Raw genomic sequence first — 12,074 nt, 5'->3', positions numbered from 1 at the left:
AACATGGCGAACTCGCCAACACAGGAGAACAGTATGATGAATAATGAAGTAGAAAACAATTTAATAAGCCAGGAAAATAGTCCGGAACCAGTTCAAAATTTTTCACAATCAAAAATTTACAGAATACGAGATTAACGACAGAAGATTATGGAATAGTATCGAACACGGAGATACAGTTACGACGAAGGAAGTTAGTTTTACGGGAAATGTTAGGGGCGAAAAGAATTTCGAACCAGTTAATATGGAGCAGTTGATGAGTGCAACATTAAATTTGGGACCACAGTTAGGATCTCAAAAACAGGAATGGGAACAATGAAAACACAGTTAGACTCACGAATAGGGTCATGTTTTAAAAACATGAAAGATGAATTAAAGAAAGAAATTAGAGAAGAAGTACAACCGATTTTGAATGCTCACAACAATAGATTAATTTCAATAGAAATTAGACAAAAGGAACAGGATAGAGAGCAGGAAGAAAGAGATCGCGTGATAGTACAAAAATTTTCAGAGTTAAATCTTCAACGTGCACACGATAAGGAAGAAATATTTGAAAGAATAGAGGAGTCCGTACCAAATGACAGAATAAAAAACCCAACACAACAATATGAACAGTTAACTACTAAATGTGTCAATACTGAAACCCGAGGCGTGACACTTACAGAAGACGTAAATAAACAGAGAGAGCAAATAGGTGACTTATCGGAAAGAGTTGAGGAGATTTCAGATAAATTGACAAATCTTAGTTTAAATGGGGACAGAGATTCAGATGATACAGCTCCATTGCCATTTGCAGAAACAGAAGAATACCAGAACATAAATAAACATGTTGAAAATCAGGGAAAATTTAATGAACGTATTAAAAGGGAATTTGAGGCGTTACGAAAGCAAGTTAAACAAATTGAAAGCGAAATCGTAGGAAAAGACAGTAGAAGAAATTTGAAATCACCGATAGCAGCGGGTTTTGAAGAAAAGAATTTATTTCATTTACGAGATGCAACAAGAGAGCGCCAGGCGCGCCAACTTGACAATAATCGACATTGGGACTGGGACAGACGCGGAAGGTCTTTGTCGCCACGAGGCGAAAACTTTGACTATAAACACTTTTTAACTGTTCAGAAATTTAAGATCTTTCGCAATTCTAATAATGACATACATCCATGTTCATGGTTAGATCAATTTATGTATGCACTTCCACCAAATTGGCCACTAAGTCACAAACTCGAATTTATGTGTGGCTGTTTAGGTCCTCATGGGATTCACTACACTAAGTGAATATGTGCCGTAGCACGCACAGGGCCCCGAACTGTAGTGGTGCTATTTCCCTTTTAGTTTTCTGCACTGCTGCCTACTCTTTTACTATTCTTTGTATCTATCAAAACAACTCTTCAACTATCAATCTATCTAGAAAAGTAGTCAGTAAAGAATAACCGAATATGACTATTTTACCCAAAAGTGACAGTTTCCAGGATACTGATGAAAAACGAACTGGCGACGCGCATGCGCGCACTTATTAGAGACAGAGTGAAACATAGTCTAATTATGCAGCGTAATTTTAAACAGTCTGAGATCCGCACGCCAGCAGAATACTTTGAAGACATGATTCGAAAGAATCAATTCCTTTCCAACCCTTATAGCCCGACTGAATTATTTCGCATTTGTTTAACTAAGCTGCCACAATCGATAAGACACATTGCTTTAGCCGGAAGATGTAAAGACGACATTGAAACTTTTAAGACTTTGCTACAAGAACTTGAGTATGACAACGTCGATGGAATTTCTTGTAATTATTTCAGTAACGGTAATCACAATAGATTTTCAGAGAAATGGGATAATGATCGGAACGGACGTTATAACGGTAATTTTGGAAATGACAGACGAAACAGACAGGACAATAGATACCAGTCTTATGACAAAGGAAAGCGTAGCGATTAGACAGTATTATTTAGTTCGCAATGATATTCTTTTTAAACGAAAATCGGTTGACAACTCTGTTTGGTTAGTTTGCATTCCTGATGAGTGGCTTAATAAATTGATTTGGTATACACACTGCAGTTATGCACACTTTGGTCCCAGAAAATGCTTTCATAAATTACGAGAAAATTTGCTACTTCAGTAATACGGAAAAACGTATTCGATTTGTTCTTGCCAAATGCAAATTATGTGAAACGGCTAAGCCGCCAACTATTTCTCGCAGAGCACCGTTTTTTCCTATCATTCCAGCGAAATTAAAGGAGATGGCTGCAGTCGATTTGTTCGGTCCAGTGGTTCGTTCTACTAATGGTTTTGCGTAAATTTTGGTAGCAGTGGAATTGACATCAAAATATGTGTGTTTTACACCTTTACGCAAAGCAACAGCTCGTTCAGTATCTAACGCTTTCATCAAACATTTTCTTAAAGAAGTGGGTCATGTTGATAAAGTTATATCAGATAGTGGATCACAGTTTCGCTCTAAAATTTGGCTTCGTACTCTACGGCGTCGTAAGAGTAAATCAATTTTCATTTCACTTTTTCACCCTCAATCTAATGCTTCAGAGAGATGGATGAAGGAAGTCAACAAATTGTGTCGTCTTTATTGTCATCAGAATCACAGAACGTGGGATCAGTATCTTCATATTTTTCAAAACATTATGAATGAACTCCCTAATGATTCAACTTCTTTACCGCCTATACTGATATTAAAAAATAAATCACCGACAAATCGCATTTCTGATATCGTTACTTTTCCGCCTACACGGAAACTGCGGCATTCTGAAGTTGTCAACCTGGCTCTGCAAAATATTGCATCTGCGGCTGCTAGAAGAGAGAAATCAGCTAAACTTCCTGGTTGTTTAAAAACTTAGTCAGTTGGTCAAAAGCTGTTAATTAAGTCTCATCGTTTGTCTCACAAAGGAAAAGGCTTGTGTCGCAAATTTTTTCTGCTTTATGCCGGTCCATATGGAGTTCGCAAAATTATTCATGATAACACTGTCGAAGTAGAAACTCTTAAATCACGGCGCTCTACGGGAATACATCATATACCGAACGTTAAAATTTTTGTGGAATGACATACTTTTGAGAAACTAACAGTTACACGTAAACACGCAGAGAATACAAGGATATCGCGCCGTGCTCTGGCGGCGGCACATACTCAAAGCAACAGTCAAGTCTGCGCGGCGCACAAGGCAGTCGTTGACCGCAACAATTACTTCCTACGTCACGCGTACCTACAGCTGATCGAGCGCTCAGTGCGAATGCACTGACAGCCTTAAACAAATACACAGTCTAATTTCTCCGATTAAACTCAGTATAAAGCTATAGTGACTTGATAAATTATGTTATCAACGTTCAGTTTTTTTCAGGATACAGCTGTATAAAATATTTAAGAACTTCAGGTAAATGCTGTGTGTTTCCGACGTTAAGAGGACTTCCTATCGAGAAATTTTCAGGAAGAATGTAATTTTGAAGAAGAAAGTAATAAACTAAAAAGGTAACTATTAATTGAGTTTATTTTCCAGGTAACATATTTCTATTTAGGTATGTACTTTATACGTAATTTGCTGCTCGCGATTACGTTATCTATACTTTGTGTTAACTGATTTTGACAATGATTGATTAATGGACAGGTTTGTTACTTATGTATATTTGCATCGCTTGGCTGCTCTACTTTTTCACTGATGTCATATTTTTTTATTATGTGCCTGTTGTGCTTATTTATTTAAACTATAATTGTCACCTGATTAGTTGTGCTGATATGGTTATGTATGTAAGTCATACTTTGTGATTTATCTGCTTGCGCCTTTATGTTTACTTATTAAGATTACATATGAACATTTATTCATTTATGCTGATATGATGCTAATGACCTGTTTATTATATAAGATATATACTTGCTGCTTTCCGTATGGATTGCATATTTACTAATTTCTGTTTTGTTGTCATAACTACTCTTTAATTTGGTATATAGATATGCTTATATACTGTGTACGAACATGGAGTTTATGTTACACTATGGTATTAATTATAGACTGTTCGCTTGTCAGAGCCTCGTTGTAGGGATTGTGCTGCATCCACTTGTTGACATTCTGTCTCTACTGGTATATTTACTCGCTATTGCATGTTTTGCTTACGCTCAGTGCTTTATATTTTAAGATAAGAACATGAACTGCTATAATTCTACGAACTACATTGGTGCAAGAAGCTTCACTGAAGTCACATGAGCTGGAGGTTTTATGGAAGCTGCATAAATTTATGCTAATAGAAAGGAAGCTAACGACATGAAATATCAACACTAGGTTTAGACCATTGACAGTTATTATACTGCATTCTTCGTGAGCAATTGAAATAGCAAGTGACACTTGACACAAAAAATACTCCACATGTTTGCTTCTGTTTTGCCATGATTCTTGAGGTGGTGTACTCACTGTGAAATATTACGGTCTATTCATTAAAAGTCTTACGTAATCATTCATGCTCCGTACTCGTACTTATTTACTTAAAGTTATTCAAACTAAAGGCTGTAAGAGGTCATGTATGCATTTCTTTTATTTAATGATCGACAAGGTAACCAAAATGTATTTTATAATTCATAATGAGTAGAAGATTTGGGTCAGGTGGCTTACACAGAGGTTGTGTGTGGACATTGTGTCTTCAGATTGTATGGGATGATGAATTGAAGTTTGCACTAGGATTTTATCTGTACTTGTTCGAGGAGACTGACTAGAGGAAAGAGTTGTTACGGAAGTGAAATGATATTGGTGATAAGGTTTATATGTATCGACGTATTGAAGAGGTATTATTGAGGTATAGAGATTGTGTGATGTTGGTGATTATCGGAGTTTCGGTGGACAAGAGGTAAGGTAAATGATATTCATGATAAGGTTTATATATATCGACGTAAGAGGTATTATTGAAGTATTAAGATTGTGATGCTGATGATTATTGAAGTTTTGGTGGATAAGAGGTAAAGTAAGTGAGGAGCATATTTTTTTTTGTTGGTTGGTATGGAACAAGGAGGATGAAGATGTCAGACTAGAACACTCAAGTGGAAGGAAGATTGTCTACACACACATTTTGTTAAATCAATAAGCAGTATAAATTATTTTTGGAGAGAGGAAGTATTTGCATATCTTGGCACACTGACAGTTGTTCAGCAACTGTGCATTTTGATTTGGCTTGGCAAACATTGGTCTTGACATGATGACTATGAAGCTGACTAACTATTATTGACTGTTATACACTGTTGCCACTACTACTTGATACACATGTTCAACATCAAATTTTGACAGAATTGCATTTACACAGTTAACACTATTCAATTACAAAGATGAGTGAGTGTGTTTCGTGTGTATTCCTTTCCTAATCCCAAGTAATTGGTACCGACCTACCTCCTAAATATTATTTTACTTGTTTGTTGTGGCTTGCACTGACACACATAAATATTATAGGTTTACTGATATTTGTGTATTTGTAATAGTTAATATGACAATTATCTGATATCATTTGTGTGTTTATTATAATTTGTATGAGTAGTGTAAGAGCATTGATAATAATTTCGTAAAAGGAATTGTGTGTGCATTCAAACTGTTGTTCGTGCTTGAACTTGTTCAACATTGATGGGTGCCATTTGGAAATGTTTAATTTCTGCTGATAAACTCTGATGAGCTGTTTAATTATTGATAGTGAATATTATGTACTGTTACCTGCACTTGTGCAACATTGCTGGGTGGCACTGTTGGAACTGCTCAACCAGTGGTTGGTGTCTTCACCTGTTCAACATTACTGAGTGCCACTGTTGGAACTGCTTCTACTGAGATGATGTCACTTGTTGCTGTCTGCACCTGTTCAACGTTGCTGGGTTCCACTGATGGGACTGCTGCTACTGAGATAATGTCACTTGTTGGTGTCTGCGCCTGGTCGCCATTGCTGGGTGCCACTCTTGGAACTGTCAACTACTCTGAGGAGTGCTACTTGTTTATTGAACTATTGAAAAGATTTTATGCGAATATTTGTATAAACCGATATTTTTTGTGTATTTACTGTTTATGAAATGTTATGAGACTCTTACCATCACCTATTCGTCCTCGCTAGTGCCATTGATTGAATTGTTTAACCACTCCGACAAATGATATTTGTGTAAACTATTACGTAAAATCACATGTACGCAAGCATTTGTATTCCTTACTGTATTTTAAATATTAGATTATTGAAGGGTCAGTGCAAAGCCAACATTTATTTAGTTATGTGATATTCACTTGTTAATATCATCTTTTATTTTTATCTGTATTTTTTGGACGAATTTGGTGGTTTTTTACACCACCAATGCTGGCAAGAACACCATCAATTCTAGCCCATGGAGGAGGGGCATATGAAAGGTGGCTACACTGAGTCACAGCGCCAGAGATTGCGCCAAAGATTATTATTCCGCCGCCTTCACTGGGCAGTGGTAGTTCAGAGGTTGCCGTGGGCAGTGCTTGTTGAGAGGAAGTCGAGAGCAGTACTAGTGAGAGCATGTCGTGTGCAGTTGTTGTTCTGTTGGGCGAGACAGTAGATGCTGTTCGGTTGGTGTAATGTATAGATGGAAGATGTTGCAATGATCACAGTGTATTTTTCGTCAATATATATGGAGGTAACAAAAAATTTTTATTTCACATTTCCTTAATGACAATGCGTCTTGGTCACAGGTTCAGTAAACAAAGCATCTGGCTCGTGTTCATGTATTAGACTTGTAATTCTGGTTCCTATGTGCAATTATAGTATTTCTGGTTTTTCAATTAGTTCATTGTAAATGGTGTCTAAAATGTCTTGTCATACTGAGGAAGAACCGTGCCAGATACATGTACGTTGAATCACACTACCACACACAGAACACTTACACTTGTGCTTTGTTGTTTCGTAGCTTTTATAGTTGCAGGGGACTTAATTAATCAACTGTGTTCACGGAAATTTCCTTTCATTCTTTATTGTTATTTTATGCAGTCAGATTGCGTACTAATACTAGTCAGGGCCCCCATGCAACCTTCACTATGAAGACCTACCCAAAGTAACCTTCACTGTCTCTGTTTACCAAATTGTTTCGATAGTTTGTACAAAGTAACAGTGAAACTTACTTAGTTTTGGGAGAAGAGACCAAACAGCGAAGTTATCGGTCTCCTCAGATTAGGGAAGGGCGGGCAAGGAAGTCGGCCGTGCCCTTTCAAAGGAATCATCCCGGCATTTGCCTGGAGCGATTTAGGGAAATCACGGAAAACCTATATCAGGATGGTCGGAAGCGGGATTGAACCGTCGTCCTCCCGAATGCGAGTCCAGTGTGCTAACCACTGTAGCACCTCGAACGGTACTTAGTGCAGGCCTTCACAGTGAAAACAACGGGGAAACCAAAAAAAGTAAGTGAAACATACTGCACAGACAGACACACACACACACACACACAAACTTCCACATAATGTTTAGTTAATGGTAGGCATAACCGTAACATGCCAAGCCGTAAATAAACTTCGAAGTAAATAACCGTTCTACATTATGTTCTATATGGTCGCATATGAGAAACTGTGAAACAAAACAACTCCACTAAATAACAAAAAGACCCAGTATATTCACAGCACGTGGTAAAATGTGACATATACAGAACTTGTCTGTTCCTCAAATATGTAAATATTGTCTTAAAAACTGTTATTTAAATGCGTACAATTAGTAAAGAGCATTTTTCCTGTTTTATTGAATGTTAATAGAAAGCCCACTGATGATGCTGAAACTTCAACGAGACATGCCTGGGAAATAAGAAAAAGAAAAATTCTGTTTTGCTCAAGATGCACTCTGTCCAAAATACGGACAGAAGAGCTTCAGCCACAAGATTTTTAGACTAAGTTTACACTCTTAGAATTATTGTCTAACAAAGGAGATCCTCAGCCCCTACATAATGATGAGCACCCTTGATGGATCTTAATTCCTAGTGTTACTGTTCACGTGCCGCAGGTTTACATTGCTTTCTGTGACTTATGTGAGTTTTTTATGCTCCTCTTCTTTATCATTGTTTCCGAAGTATTAATGGCAGTTGGACTCATTCTTGGTGATATTCTTCTTCACATAATAGCAGTGAATGACTATAGTGAAGAAAATCCAGTGCAGCCAAATGTTGATGAACCAGATATTCGAAACTGGTAATGGCAAATGACAATTAAAGGTGTTGCAGAAAAATGTTATTAAGTTAGTGGCTTGTAGCTGCATTTTTTATAATACACTCTAAGACAAATAAACCGGCGCGCAGTGAAGGAAATATCCGAATGGGACGGAAATCGGTAGATGTGGTATACATGTGCAGACAAACGGCTGATTACAATTTCAGAAAAACTGGATGATTTAATCAAGAGACAGCTTCACAATTTGAGCAAGTTAATAGCGCGTTGGTCCATCTCTGACCCTTATACAAGCAGTTATTCGGCTTATCATTGATTTATAGAGCTGTTGTATGTCCTCCTGAGGGATATCTTGCCAAATTCTGTCCATTGGTGCTTTAGATTCTCAAAATTCTGAGCTACTTGGGGGGGGGGGGGGCTACCCATAATTCTCCAAACATTCTATATTGGGGAGAGATGTGGCGGCCTTCCTGGCCAAGGTAGGGTTTGGAAAGCGTGAAGACAAGTAGTATAAATGAAACGCCTGGTTAAATCCGCAGGACAGAACAGGTAGACGGAATTGTGGAAAGGGGCCAAAAATGAGTGGCTGTCAGTTACACTCGAACACATAAAACTTTATTTAGTTGCCCAAACATTACAGCGCAAATTTCCGAGCTTAACTATCGACTGAATGTGTCACACAATCTTATGGCTTAAGGGCATAACCTCTTTAATTTTTAAAGCGGCTGAAAGCCCATGATTTAAAACGCAACAACAATAAATTTTCAAAAGGCAGAAAGCGCAAGGTTTTATCATTAAACAATATTTCAAACGAGGCTGAAGGCCCAAATAATGGAAGACTTGACAAATAAGGAACTTTCAGTTTTAAAACGGCTGAAGGCCCATTATTTAAAACCGCACTGAAAGCATACAAATTCAAACTATTGGCTGTGAGCCATTAAATACACAATCAAACACCAATAAGAAAAAGCAATACAGCCAGCGGCGCTCAGAAGTTTCCGGGAGTCGGTCTGCACTTGAAATATTAACGGTCGCTTAGGGGAGACAGAAGTCTCCCCAACTACGAGGGTCACTCCAAGAGAAATGCACACTATTTTTGTAAAAATACAGTTTTCATTCTGCATGTGTGAAAGTTTTACAGTGTGTAGATACATCCTTCCCGCTTGTTTTCAAACTTAGTTCAGCCTGTTCCCGTGAATGGAGCCGTCACAGCGTGTCTTCCAGATAGCTGCTACACTTGACGTTCGTCAGAAGCAACGTGCTGTCTTAGAATTCCTGTGCTGTGAAAACGAGACAGTGGGAAACATCCACAAGAGATTCAAAAAGTTGTATGGAAATGCTGCTGTCGATCGCAGTTCAGTTAGTCGGTGGGCAAGCAGGTTACGTGATGAAAGCGGGCACGGAAATATTGAGGATTGTCCTCACAGCGGCAGGCCTCGTACTGCACACACTCTCAGACAATGTGCAGAGAGTTAACGAATTGGTGACCGCTGACAGGCGCATCACAGTGAACGATTGTCACGCTACGTTGGGATAGGGGAAGGAAGTGTTTGTAGAATACTGAAAGTGTTGGCGTTAAAAGAGGTTTGTGCCAGGTGGGTTCCCAGGATGTTGACAGTGGCTCACAAAGAAACAAGAAAAACGGTATGCACCGAACTTTTGGAACAGTACGAGAATGGTGGAGATGAATTTCTTGGAATAATTGTGACAGGTGATGAAACGTGGCTCCATCATTTTTCACCAGAGACGAAGAGGCAATCAATGAAGTGGCATTATGCATATTCACCCATGAAAAAAAATTCACACCTTCTGCTGGAAAAGCTATGGCTACGGTGTTTTTCGATTCCGAAGGACTCTTGCTTGTGGACATCATGCCAAATGGAACCACCATAAATTCTGATGCATATATGACGACACTGAAGAAACTTCATGCTCGACTGAGTCGTGTTCGACCACATCGGCAAAAGCAGGATGTTTTGCTGTTGCACGACAATGCATGGCCACATGTCAGTCAAAAAACCATGGAAGCGATCATAAAAACTCGGAATGATATCACTGAAACACCCGCCTTACAGTCCTGACCTGGTTCCATGTGACTATCATCTCTTTGGGAAACTGAAAGTCTCTTCGCGGAACAAGGTTTGAAGATGATGACTCCCTTGGGCACGGTGCCAAACAGTGGCTCCAACAGGTTGGTCCAGAATTTTACCGTGCGGGCATACAGGCGCTAGTTCCAAGATGGCGTAAGGCAGTTCAGAAGGATGGAAATTATGTGGAGAAATGAAAATATTGTTTCTAAAGGATGTATCTACATACTGTAAAACTTTCGAACATGTAGAATGAAAGATGAATTAAAAAAAAATGTGTGCATTTATTTTGGAGTGACCTTCGTGTATCCGTTCCGTCGGCAACCCAACCAAGAGACAGTCAACGGACCCATTGACAAGACGACTTACACTACACCCAACCAGTACACAAGGTACTCCAAAGCCAAACCGTAAAAGGCGTAGCCGCCCACAACCAAGTATGCATAAGATGTCAAAACTACACACACGTGTTGGACAGCGACAACACGGTGAGAAAAAGGACACTGCCTGAATTTTACGTCAGCGGCCAGGACAAGTAACCGGAACGCTAACGGCCACAAGGCAGAAAATTCCGCTGGTGCACTTGGACTTCAAATAAACAAAATACAGTTAAACTCCATCGGATGGTGGCCAAACTTTCGCCAACTCGAACACTCGCTGTTACTCACGGGAATACCCCCAGCAGCCATCCCTATAAACCAACGGCACAATGTGAACAGACTGGATCCGGTAATTAAATCACCACTCAACTTTGATGTTCTGGGTCGGTGAGCCACGAACCTCGTAGCAATTGGAACAGCTCCCACACACTCCGACAGTGTGTAGAGACCGCCAGCGGGCCCAGCCCACTGCACCGCGAGGAGATTTCCTGGCTGATCAAAACACGCCACACACAGTTTCACGAACACTTGCACGAAGGACTATACAATACTAACGGCAGCGAGTGTGCAATAACAAGGACGAATCACGAGTCGGCACACGCAGGCAACCCATAATCGATCGCCGGCCAACATACACGTCGTCCTACAAGACGACCTACCGACGACCAACCAAGGTGCTTCGCACTCAAGTGATATGTACGGGCAACCGTCGGGCAAGTCACCGCTGTCCGGACCTCACTGCAGCCGCGCTCCGACTGGACTGCTCCCGCGTCTTAAGTCAAACACTGCCAGGTCCGAAATGCACTGCTAGCGCCTCCCAACTGACTGGTAGAACCGAACTAACACCGAACACACGACAACCGGGAAGTAATAGCAGCAGCAAAGATAATACGTCAGGGCGTATATCGATAAGCGCCACTGCTGCCGCTCACGAGCAGGCAAGGCGGCAACTCAGTGACACCAGTAATTGAAATTAATATAACAAGGTGGTAGTACAGTAAAAACAGGATGTCAAATGAGATATGGCATAAACACGAGCTACGCACTGCTCAATAAACTCTCGCCATGTGAAGGCGGACATTACTTTGGTGAAATACAATGTAACCTCCCCACACGTAATTTTAATTAAACGAAAATTTGAAATGGAGCCAAATGTAACCTCCCAACAAAATAATGTTTAATAATAATGCAAAATGGAGCCAAGAGTAAACTCCCCACAAAATTGATAAATGAAAATTGACCAAAAACCCACAATAATATTAATTGAATAATTAACCATGAACGAAATGTAACCTCCTAACAGAAATAATAATATCTGGACAGCAGCGCTGACCTTTCGCCCTGTATCGTGAATAACAAAAGCAAAATTCTTACCTCAATAAACTGCAACTATATCTGCTCTTATTTATCGACACAGCTTCGTGCAATGCTGGCGTGTATATATATATATATATATATATATATATATATATATATACTCCTGGAAATGGAAAAAA

The sequence above is a fragment of the Schistocerca americana genome, chromosome 5 (assembly GCF_021461395.2).
Source record: "Schistocerca americana isolate TAMUIC-IGC-003095 chromosome 5, iqSchAmer2.1, whole genome shotgun sequence".
Lineage (NCBI taxonomy): Eukaryota > Metazoa > Arthropoda > Insecta > Orthoptera > Acrididae > Schistocerca > Schistocerca americana.
The sequence above is the reverse complement of the archived record's forward strand: the minus strand, read 5'-3'. Positions refer to the sequence as shown.